At 39.3% G+C, this 12,503-nt stretch overlaps 1 pseudogene; it reads right to left on the bottom strand.

Annotated features, from left to right (window-relative positions):
* Positions 1–10,755: 10,755 nt before the first annotated feature.
* On the bottom strand, positions 10,756–11,124 carry LOC138151169 (ER membrane protein complex subunit 4 pseudogene; annotated as a pseudogene).
* Positions 11,125–12,503: the final 1,379 nt, after the last annotated feature.

Raw genomic sequence — 12,503 nt, 5'->3', positions numbered from 1 at the left:
GAAGGAAGGAAGGAAGGAAGGAAGGAAGGAAGGAAGGAAGGAAGGAAGGAAGGAAGGAAGGAAGGAAGGAAGGGAAGGAGAAAGGGAGGGAGGGAGGGAGGAAGGGAGGAAGGAAGGGAAGGAAGGGAAGGAAAGAAGCAAGGAGGGAGGGAAGAAAGGAGAGAGAGAGGGAAAGGAGGAAGAGAGGAAGACTCTTCATTCCTTTCATGATAGTCAAAGGTATATTTCACAAACCTTTCCTTCATCTACCTTCCCAAAAGTTAAAACCTTAGTGGGACACATAGCAGGGTAGTCCCTGAGATCATGATCTTTGTTAAAGATACAAAGTTGTAATAGAATGATAGCTTACCAAAATTCAGTGAGGAATCCGTACATTCTCTCTCTTAACTAGGACTCATGGCAGATGCTTTACAAAAGTCTATCAGCCTTGTGCCTATGTACTTGTGCTTCTGTGTTTCTGTACCTTACAAAGTTTTTGGCCTAATCTAAGAACCAATTTGGAATAATGGGATCTAATAATAGCAAATCTTATAATAGTGTGCCAACAGGAACCCCACAAGAACTCCTTAATGCTTGGAACAGGGAAAGCTTCCAGTTAAACCATGAATGACAAAAAAAAAAAAAGTGTGATTAGATAATGTGGGATTTGGTCTAAGACAGCTAGAAATTCAGCTGATAAATTATTTTCATCTTAATCTGGTACTTTTGAGCAGCGTAAACTGAAAGATTTAAGGTAAGTCATAGAAGATAAACATCCAGATCCAATGGAGTTTTGGTTTTGCTGGATAGCATTAACAAAATAACATCTCATTTACCCGATGACCATGGCCCTACTTCTTCAGGGGTACCTTCTCTCTATGGGTCTTGCCAGTATCTCCTCTCACTCCTTTGTTACTTCCCACTAATTTGGAGCCCCTTTTGGCTACTTCTTCTGTTACTGCTGCCTGGTCTTTTCCATCTGCTCCTCTTCCTCCTCCTCCTCCTGCTCCTGCTCCTCCCTCTTTTCCTCCTCTTCTTTCTCCTCCACTGTCCTCTGTACCCCCATATTCTCCTCTTAAATCATCTGGAGATTTAGTTACCTCTGAAATGGAGGGACAGTCTAATAGCATTTTTCTTCTTCAAGAAAGGCTTTATTATAAACCCAGGGGGAATATAAATATTCATAGATAAAAACCATCAGCTTTTCAGCCCCTCAGACCATTGCACATGGAGAAGGGACACCCTCAAATTTGATGAAGACCCTGGGGTTATTACTCAGTTTGGGGACATTTTAGGCAGTATAATTCCACTTGGGAAAATGTTACCAACCTTTTAGAGGCCCTACTCTCCCCAGAAAAAGAACTGCCATAAAAAAAAAAGACATTTAACAGACTGGCCTTTGTTGGAGGGAGCCCTAAAGATGCTTCAGGTCTTCCAGTAGACCACTACAAGATCCCCATTGGAATACTAATATTCAAGCTTGTTATACTAAATTGATGCAAAGCAGAGATACCTTAATTGCTGGCATGGAAGCTTGTACCAACAGACCAGAATATTGGAGCAAGTTCCAAAAGCCATTACAAGAAGAAAATGAGAACTCTAATCAGTTTTATGATAGATCATGCAAAAGTGCTAAATGATATGCAGAATTAGACCCAATTAACCCATGAAATACACACATTATTAGCACACACTTTGTTAGTCAATGCCTGCCCAAAAGCAAAAGTGAGAGATGCCCTGGATGACAATGCCTTTAGGCCAGATTAATAGCATTGACCTGCATGTCTATGACAGACAAGATAAGGAAATGGAGAAGCAGGAAAAACAGGAAACTATGGGGAAAAAAAACAAACTCTTCTTGCCCCAGTACAGACTGACCCAATACAAACCATTCTGGTTCCTATACAGGTTTTTTAAGAAACTCGTGGGTCAAGTGAATGCTTTTATTGCCACGAGAAGACCCATATTGCCCAATATCATAGAAAGAGAAAGTGGGACATCAGGAATGGGAGGAAAAGTGACCCTCAAGATTCCAAGGGAAAATCTGATTCATAAAGGTGTGGGGGAGGGAGAGGGACTATGGATTTCAGTGAGGATGTCTTTGTTTTTCCTGGACCTGATGTCCTGGCTCCTGTTATTCTAGTCCATTCCTTTTCCCACACTGAAGAACCCTATGTCACCCTTAAAAGTTGGTGATACAGTCAATGATTGTTTGCTGAATGATGGAGCTCAAACCTGATTCCAATGGTGTCTCTATTAGATATGTAAATGTTGTTGGGGTCTCAGGAAAGCCCTATATTGTTCCTGGATCATCTCATTGCACTGTGTCCATCGGCCCTCTTTCTGTCAAAAACTCCTTCCTCAAAAACAAAGAAAAATACTCCTCCCTCCTCATGCCTAAATCCCTCGTGAATCTACTGGGACAGGACCTCTTATGACAGCTGGAGCTATTATTTCCTGTTCTGAAGGTATTCTGTCTTTACGGTTACCTGAAGACTTTGTCTCCTTATTTCCCATTCTCATCCAAAATGATCAGGAAGCACATGGGGATGCTCTTAGCATTCCATCTGACATCCCTGACTCTCTAAGGTCTCTAAGAGGAAGCTCTTTGGATGTAGGCCTCCTAAAATCAGTCATCCCACTTACCATAAAAGTTGGAGGAGAACCTTGCCCATCTGTCTTCCAGTATCCCTTATCCAGAGAAGCTACAGAGAGCATTTCACTCATCATTGACTCTCTAAGAGATCAAGGTATTAATATACCTTGAAAGCCAGATTGCAATACTCTTCTTCCTGTTAAGAAACCTAAGTTAGTCCTAGACAGCAAGTCTGTTTATCACTTTGTCTAAGATTTGTGAACAATTAATGCTTGTGTTATATCCAGACATACAGTGGTACCCAACCCTGCTATAATCGTTTCCTCAATTCCTTGGGAGGCTACCTGTTTTACAGTGATAGATCTTTGCTCAAGATTTTTAGTATCGCATTTACCCATATCTTAACACCTGTTTGCCTTTACCTGGAATAACTCACAAAGGACATGGATTCACCTATGACATGGGTTTGTGTTTGTTTTATCAAATTTTACTGCAAGATTTAGCTTCTATCATTTTTAAAGGTGCCATCCTGGTCCAAAAGGGGGATGCCCAGGGTCACAGAGCTAGTGTCTGAGGCAAAATTTGAACTCAGGTTTTCTTGACTTCAGGACCTGAACTCTATCCACTGTGCTGCCTAGCTGCCCTGCTGTCTTCCATACTCTTACTGGCTGTTAAGTAACTTGTGCTTGAAGTCAGACAAAGAGTGGGGAGTATTTTCTCCCTGATGTAACTATGTCACTCCTTTTTTTTTCCTTTTCTGCAAAGTTTCTCTGTCAGAGCAAGTGGTCAATAAGATATCTGAGTTATTCCTGATTCACATTAAAAACACTAAGATGCCAATGGGGAGTATCATTTCCCTAATCAACTAAATAAAAGAGTTTTTGAGCTTGTCATTCCCTTAAGAATTGTGTGTTCATGTATGAAAATAGGTTTTTCTTCAAGTTGATATAGCAATATGTCATTCCCCTAGGGTGAGGAGGAGGGGGGAATTGGCTAGAGTGGGAAATTTTGACAAAGCAACAAGATCAGACGATTATATACGTCAAATTTAAGTGATTCTAATGAAATATACAGGCCTTGAGCATATTCTAATAAAGTTCTAAAAATTGGGCTCAAGACTTTATATAAAATTGTCTTGTTCATTCCCTGAACAAGATGGTGCTCAAAAATGTTTAGTTTTTTATTTCCCAGTCATTATTTAAATTTCTGAAATATATCAACATAATTTGCCTAACATATCAAAAGACAGCTGTAAGTAGTAAAATTTACATTTACATTTTACGAAGCTTAAATCTGAATGAAATAAACTAATACCAGTCTTTAAAAAATTAAATGATAATGGAGTCAATGCCAATTTAGAAAAGCATTCTTATCCTTATTTTATATGTCTACTCTGACAAATACTAAATCTTTAACCAGAGGGGCTCATTTTAGAAGTTAGATCCCCATAGATTTTTTAAAGATTCTTCCAGTGTCTATATCAGGTACAGGGTTTAGATAAAGATAGAAACAGCAAGGAGTATGTAAAAAATTTAAATTCTCTGAAGTTTCAAGTGAACTATGTGTTCTTAATTTGACATTCTTTTTTTTCCAGTCATTCCAGTCATGTTTGACTCTTCGTGATCCCATTTGGGGCAAAGATACTAGAGAAATTTTCCATTTCCTTCTCCAGCTAATTTTACAGAGGAGAAAATTGAGGCAGAGTTAAGTGATTTGCCCAGGGTCACATAGCTAGTAAGTGTCTGCGGCCAGATTTGAACTCAGGTCCCCCTGACTCAAGGCCCAGAGCTCTATCCACTGCACCACCTACCAGTCGCTGTTCTTATAGCTCTGTTGTTAATAGGTTTAAAACCATAAGGTTTGAGGTGGTATTTACCACATGAACTAGGTACTGGAAAAGAAAAATTTAAGAGACTGTGCTAAATTATATTGAGTCTTATAACTGGCAAAGTTTAGAAGAATTATCTAAGAATCTCTGCAAGTTACCTGAACCAAAGAAGCAGATCTTCTAGGAGAATCTTCCCTTCTAAAGAGCTGCTCTGAGAACAGATCCATTCCTGAACTCCCAAGAGGAGATGTTTTCAGAAACCAGACATCTGAGCCCTAAGATATAATGTGCTCATGAAATGGACATTAGGAATGGGTTACTAGGAAAGATTCTGAATGTTCGCCTTTCTGTCTCATTCCTTCCTCATGCATCACTGTTTCTGTTAGCCCTACTTACCAAAGGGGGCTGCCCCCAACAGACTTTGTCAATACATCAGTCATGGATGGTCTCAAAAACCAAGGAGTGAACTGTTTTAAGATTAAAGCTGATGGTTTGGGGGCCATCACCTCTCAAGTTAGCCCTGGTAAGGTAGAATAGCTAGGATAAAAAAGGTATCTAGGTAACTCAATGGATGAAGCACAGTGCCTGGAGCCAGGAAGACCTGAGTACAAATCTGACCTCAGAAACTTACTAGCTGTGTAACCCTGGACAAGCTGTTTAACACCATCTGCCTCAGTTTCCTCATCTGTAAAATGAACTGGAGAAGGAAATGCAAAAACTCCAGTATCTTTGACAAGAAAACCCCAAAAGAAATCACGAAGAGTTGGACATGACTGAAAACAATTAAACAACAATCTGGGATAAAATTTCTTTTATCTCTATTCCCAAATATTACAGTTACAGCATTAGAACAAGAAGAAATACTAGCCCCTTTTTTCACAACATTTTTGCTTCTATAATCATTGCTTCAGCTTTACTAAACATTGTGGGGTGATAGACATACATGATTTTTACCATACCTTGACTCGTAACTTGTATGTGTGCATAGGATAGTAGAATTAAAATCAAATGGGGATTGGGGGCCATCTAGTTCAGTCCCTTTAATTTAAAGATAAGGAAGTAAAGTGTAACAATAATAAGTGACTTCCTGAAGATCACAGAACTATGACGTGGCAGAGTCCACATTTGAACCTAGGTCCTCCGACTCTAGAACCAGACCTTTTTCTAATATTCAACAGAAGGTTCTTAAAGCAAGGATCATTTCATTTTCATGTTAGTACTGGAAAAATCTAGCACAGTGTCTGGCACATAGGCATCACCTAATAAACATTTCATGGTTGGCTGATTTTATAGACCACAGATTCTACTGGCACCTCTGAACAAAAGCTGTTCTCTTTATTGCCATGCATCCAGTCATCTTGGGATCTCTGTGTTCTATGAGCAAAGTGAGAGTGAGCATGCCTAATCTCCATGAGAAGGCAGGTGAGCCTCCAATATTTTCCCCCTCCCCCCAAAATGCCTATTCTCTATAATTTCATTAGGTTGCCTGAGAGAATTTATTAAATTGATTGAGAACTATTTACATTGGAAAAAGGAATTTCTTTACCCAGAATTCCATCTACAAATGAAACCACAAGCCCAACAACAATGATAAAAACTCCCTGAATATAATCTATATTCTTAAAAGGAAGCATCTTTGGAAGGAAAACAGAATGTATACTTTTGAATACATATGTATATATATATATGTGTGTGTGTGTGTGTGTGTGTGTATGTGTAATCATTTGAGGAGGTAGATATAAATATAGGTAGGAATATAGATATAAAAATAGAGACATGTATAGAAATCCATCTGGCCCTATAAGAAAGTAAGGGGCAGAGGGTAAGGGAAGGGATGGGGGGATATATTAGAGGGCAGACTAGGGGAAGGAGTAATCAGTATGTTTGCAATCCTGGGGTGAGGATTAGGGAAGAGATGGGGAGAAAATTTGGAACTCAAAATCTTGTGGAAATGAATGTTGGAAAAATAAATAAATAAATAAATTCTGAAAAAAAAAATAGAGACATGTAGATATATAAAATAGTTTAAGGTGTTTAGTGCAGGGTAGAATACCCTATATACACATATTTCACTCTCGGCTAATTAATCTCAACTGGTTTAGACACTTGTTCAATCAATCAACAGGCCTAGAAACATAATCACAAAATATAAACTAGTTGTTAAGAAACATTCCTACAATCTCACCATAAGTGTGAATAAGTCCTTAAACAGTTTGAGAGTATCATAGTGTTTTGGTAACTAACATCATACAGGAGACATCTTGTTAGTAGCTGAGAAAATCAGTCATGTCTCCGAGGTCTATAAATAAAAATAGAAAGGGAGGCAGAGCCAAGATGGCAGAGTAGAAACAGGACTTCTGCGCGGCTCTGGCTTCTACCTCCACCAATACATGTAAAAAATGACTCTAAACAGACTTCAGAGCTACAGAACCCACAAAGTGACAGAGAGAAACAAATCTCCCACTGAAGGAAGCCAGGCAGGCCAGCAGGAAGGTTCTATCGCAGCATGCTGAGAGCCGAGTACAATCCCGACTGAGTTGAGATTTTAGCCCCAGGGTGGCCCTGACCAAGGGCAGCTGGAGCAGACTTCACAAGAGTAAATCACCAGTAGCTGTACAGGTTTCCAGACTTCTCAATCCACATATGAGGGAGCAGGGTCCAGCTGCTAACCCCAGGGCAAGAAGAAGCAGAGGTGTGGCGGCTGCAGCCGCTGCTGTGTGGCTGCTTCTAGAGCTCCTGGCCTGCAGATTGTAGGGGGACCAAGTGACCATTTAGAGGGTAATTGCTTTTGCTTTGACCTGCTTGGATCTGGATCATGGTCTTGGGTGGTGATCCTTGGGATGTGTGACCAGTGAGCCAGAGCCTGTGAGGGCTGTAGAAAGGGTGCCCATCTTGTAGCTCCAGCAGCTGCAAAGACCCCAGTGATTTGGGACAAAGCTCTCTCCATTCTGTAAGCAGAGTTCTACTGGGGAAAAGAGCTCAAAAGTCAAGTAATTGGCTGCCAATATGAGCAAGCAGAAGAAGCACAAACAGACCATACAATCCTTTTTTGAGGACAAAAAGGATCAAGGCATGGAATAGGAGGAAGACAGCACAGTCAGAACTCCTGCATCAAGAGCCTCCAAGAAAAATATGAACTAGTTACAGGCCATGGAGGAGCTTAAGAAGGATTTTGAAAATCACGTAAGAGAAATGGAGGAAAAATTTGGAAGAGAAATGAGAATGATGCAAGAAAATCATGAAAGGCAAGTCAACAGCTTGCTAAAGGAGACCCAAAAATACACTGGAGAAAATAACACCTTAAAAAATAGACTAACTCAAATGGCAAAAGAGGCCCAAAAAGCCAAGGAGGAGAAGAATGCTTTAAAAAGCTGAATTTGCCAGATGGAAAGGAATTTCAAAAAGTCACTGAAAAGAATAACTCCTTCAAAATTAGATTGAAGCAATTGGAAGCTAATGACTTCATGAGAAATCAAAATAATATAAAACAGATCCAAACAAATGAAAAAATATCTTATTGGAAAAACCACTGACCTGGAAAATAGATCCAAGAGAGATAATTTAAAAATTATTGGACTACCTGAAAGCCATAATAAAAAAAAAAGAGTCTAGACACCATCTTTCAAGAAATTATCAAGCAAAGTTGCCCTGATTTTCTATAACCAGAGGGCAAAATAGAAATAGAAAGAATTTACCAATCACCTCTTGAAAAAGATCCCAAAAAGAAAACTCCTAGGAATATTACAGCCAAATTCCAGAGTTCCCAGGTCAAGGAGAAAATACTATAAGCAGTCAGGAAGAAACAATTTGAGTATTGTGGAAACACAATCAGGATAACACAAGACCTAGCAGCTTCTACATTAAGGGACAGAAGTGCTTGGAAAATGATATTCTGGAGGTCAAAGGAGCTAGAACTAAAACCAAGAATTACCTACCCAGAAAAACTGAGTATAATTCTACAGGGAAAAATACGGTCATTCAGTGAAATAGTGGACTTTCAAGCATTCTTGATGAAAAAACCAGAGTTGAATAGAAAATTTGACTTTCAAATACAAGAAGTAAGAGAAGAATAAGATGGTACACAGGAAAAATAAATCATAAGGAACTTATTATAGTTGAACTATTTACATTCCTACATGGAAAAATGATAATTGTAACTCATAAGACTTTTCTCAGTATGAGGATAGCTGAAGGGAATATATATGTATGTATACATACATAAATATGTATATATAAGAGGATGTATGTGTATATAAATATATATGTGAGTGTGCACATTTGTATGTTCATGTATACATAGACAGAGGGCACAGGATGAGTTGAATATGAAGGGATGATATCTAAAAAATAAAATTAAGAAATGAGAGAGAAATTTGTTGGGAGAAAGAGAAAGGGAGAGATAGATTAGGGTAAATTATCTCATACAAAAGAGGCAAGAGAAAATTGTTACAATGGAGGGGAAGAGCAGGAAGGTGAAAGGGAATGGGACAACCTAATTCTCATTGAATTTGGCCTAAGGAGGGAATAACACACACACTCAATTGGTATCTTACCCTACAGGAAAATAGGGGAGGGGAGGGGATAAGAGGGGGGATGATAGAATGGAGTACAGGTTGGGGGAGAGGGTAGTTAGAAGCAAACATTTTTGAAAAGGGATAGGGTCAAAGGAGAAAATAGAATAAGGGGGGGGTGAAAGGGATAGGATGGAGGGAAATACAGTTAGTCTTTCACCATATAACTACTGTGGAAATGATTTGGGTAACTACCCATGTACAATCTATATTGAATTGCTTATCTTCCTAGTTGGGGCGGGTGCAGAGGGAAGAAGGGAAAAAATCTAGAAAAACAAATGTTTAAAAAATTGGGTTTTTTTACACGCAATTGGGAAATAAGACACACAGGTACTGGGATATAGAAACCCATCTTGCCCCACTAGAAAGTTGTGGGTGGGGGCGGGGGGGGAGAAGGGGAGGATATAAGAAAGAACAGATTGGGGGAAGGGATATTCAGTAGACTTGCTATTTGGGGTGGGGGTAGGGGAAAGATGGGGAGAGAAAAAATTGCAACTCAAAATCTTGTGGAAATGAATGTTGAAAACTAAAAATTAAAAAAATTAATTTTTTTAAAATAATAAAAATAAAAACAGCAAGACAGTCTGGGAACAGTGATAGCCCACAAGATCCCAAGTTTGGAATTGTACTAGTTCAGGAGATCATAGAAGCAGATCATTACACTGTACCTACACCAAAGTGTAGCAAAGGGGAAAGAGCCTTGAGGAAGTGTTGTAGTCCTTGCCCTCCCGGACTGACCTTATCACTAGAGAGACTGGAGTAGCTAGCAGATAGTGAGTGCATCCAACTATGTATAAAGAGAAACACTAAAGACAGAAGGGTGTAGACATGCAGTCAGTTTAGGAGGGAGGAAGTTTCAAGAAACATGACTTCTCCTAGTAGAAAGAAATGCTAGTTATGGACTTAAGAAGGAAGTGGAGCCTGCCTGACTGGCCCACCTAGCGCAGAACTCTATCCAAGAAGAACCACATGATGATTCTACCAAGGGAGAAAGTAAGGACTTCCAGCAACAGGAGATGTGATTCTCTCCTTGCCATATGTGTTCCCTATATGGGCACTCCACCAACAATATACTGGGAGTTTTAGTCCTCTCTTCCCATGGGAGCCCTCTTTTTGTGAGAAAGTGCACCCAGGATTTTGAGGGCAAAGTTTTATACCAGTTGTTCTTACTATGTCATCTTAGTAAATGTCTTTGCTAAAAGCTAATCTGGTTTACTGATTCATGAGAAGCACAATGTGGGGGATCATGAACAACAGTATTAGAAGTACAGTCCTAGATCCTGAGAATAGTTAGCCAATTGCCAAGAGCTAGCTTATGAGCAAGTACTAGTGGGAGCTTGGGTGAAATTCCAGAAGAGCTAAAAGATTACATACACACACACATACACACACACACACACACACACACACACACACGCACGCACGCACGCGCACACACACAGAATCTCAAAAATTTAATAGAGTTTTAAGCTATTAAATCTACTTTTAAAAAAACTTTTTTTTTCCTTTCCAAGAACCATTCTGAGAGATTTAAAATATTGAGAGGAGAGGCTAAAATAGCCACTCTTGTTTTTGCTCTGTATTGGAAACATAAACAAATGTTTTTACCTTCTTTTCAGCCAGGAGCATCACTGCAGTTTTTCTGTGATGGTATTCTGTGCAACTCTGATCCTATAAGCTTTGTTCCTTTTTACCTTTGAAAGAAGAAAGACTTTTTGAGTCTTTTCAGAACAGAAGATCTTTGCAAAACAGAATGGACTGGGGTGCTACCGAAGGGACAATTAAGAAAAATCAAATGGAATCCAACTGTAAGAGAGGTACCAGTTCATATTTTCCCCTGATCTTATAAGGAGCCCACCACCACTGAGCTCCATCCTCCCGGGGGGTTCAATGATAGCCAAGCAGACTGATGCATGTGTGGCAGCAGCCCTATGGACTGGCACTTATAGAAAGCTAAAACCAACCCCATGAGGTTCCCAGTGAGATAAACCAAAACTTTGGATGAACTTCTGACTTGAACTTTCTAGTATCTTGAAAGTGACTGAAATAGCCCAAAATACTTGAATGGGCCTCCAGGTCATCATACACCCCATTGTGGTAGGGAAGATGGAGATGGTGCTGCCTACCATCTACATAATAAAAAGACTCATGGGAATCTGTTTAACAAGACCCAAAGTCACACTTTTCTGCCAGGATTTTGTGTGTCTCCTGTACCCTGGTATCTGGCACTTGCTTGTCCAGGTAACCAAGTGTATCAATGGAATTTCCCTGACCAACTCCCCAGTCACTTCAGCCCCTGTTGTGGTCTCCTGGGGCACTCAGTTGAATGGCCCATTTGAAAATCCAGCCTCAGTTCCCCACCAAACTTGGCCTGGGTTGTCACGACAAAAGCCTCTGAACAAAGAAGAGAGAAGCAGATCAGTACGGCATCTCTCCCTGGGATGGACAGGGTTCCCCAAACACCTTCCCAGGGAGAGAGCCCTAGAGCCCAAGTGCACTCTCTACAAAACCCAAGTCTTGCCTCCTATATAGCACTTCTGGGTTCCATGGAGAAAAAATGTTTTAAAGCTATTAAGGTTTAAAACACACTAATACTTTTGATACACCTTGTATACATGATTTTTCAATCCTTCTGGGACAGTACCAAAAATCTCACTACATTTGCAATGAGAGTGTGTGTGTATATGTATTTCTTTTCAAAGATATTTCATTTTAGTGCCTACATCAGAAATCAGCATATTACTGGCCCTACCTAACACACAGGGCTGTGAATATTTATTCAGATAATGAGAAGCAGCTAGGTCGTCCAATAGATAAAGCAACAGTCTTGGAATTAGGAGGAACTGAGTTTAAATGCAGTCTCAGACACTCACCAGCTGTGTGACCCTGGGCAAGTCACTGTTCCAGTTTCCTCATCTATAAAATGAGGTGGATATTGATGTATATTTTGAATCCTCTGTTAAGTTCTGCTGTGCACGTGGCAATGCCTTTTTTCCTTTTCTTATTTTATATTTGTTTTAATATTGAAGTTTATAATATATTTCTTTTTCTTTTATTATTGTGTATTTAAGTTTAATATAAATTAATTTTTTTCAAATGAGCTGGAGAAGGAAATGGCAAACCACCCCAGTATCTTTGTCAAAAATAATTAATAAATAGGGGTCAGAAAGAGTTGAACATGACTGAAACAACTCAACATGACTGAAACAACTCAACAACAACAAAATTCAGATAACATATATGAAAGGACTTTGTAAAGAATTGTATAAATATGAATTAGTTTTCTAAGAAGGATCTGCCTAAACACATTAGCTCCAGCAATAGTCCAATAATACAGTTGATTTTCTTCCTAAGCTTGTGCTTAATCTCTCTAGTCAATTATTATCCCAACTTCATTCTCAACAGTGACCTGGTTACCTTCAGATGAGGATGAATTTTATATAGGAATATTGCTGAAATATATCACTTTATTAGAGATTACACAACCATATAGACTTAGGGAATATTTTTAGGCAAACCAAAGACATTA

Source organism: Petaurus breviceps, unplaced genomic scaffold (genome assembly GCF_028583685.1).
Source record: "Petaurus breviceps papuanus isolate PSGF00001 unplaced genomic scaffold, PetGlider_PUasm1.0 90895, whole genome shotgun sequence".
In the NCBI taxonomy this organism is placed as follows: Eukaryota; Metazoa; Chordata; class Mammalia; order Diprotodontia; family Petauridae; genus Petaurus; species Petaurus breviceps.
This window is presented reverse-complemented; position numbering and strand designations above follow the sequence as displayed.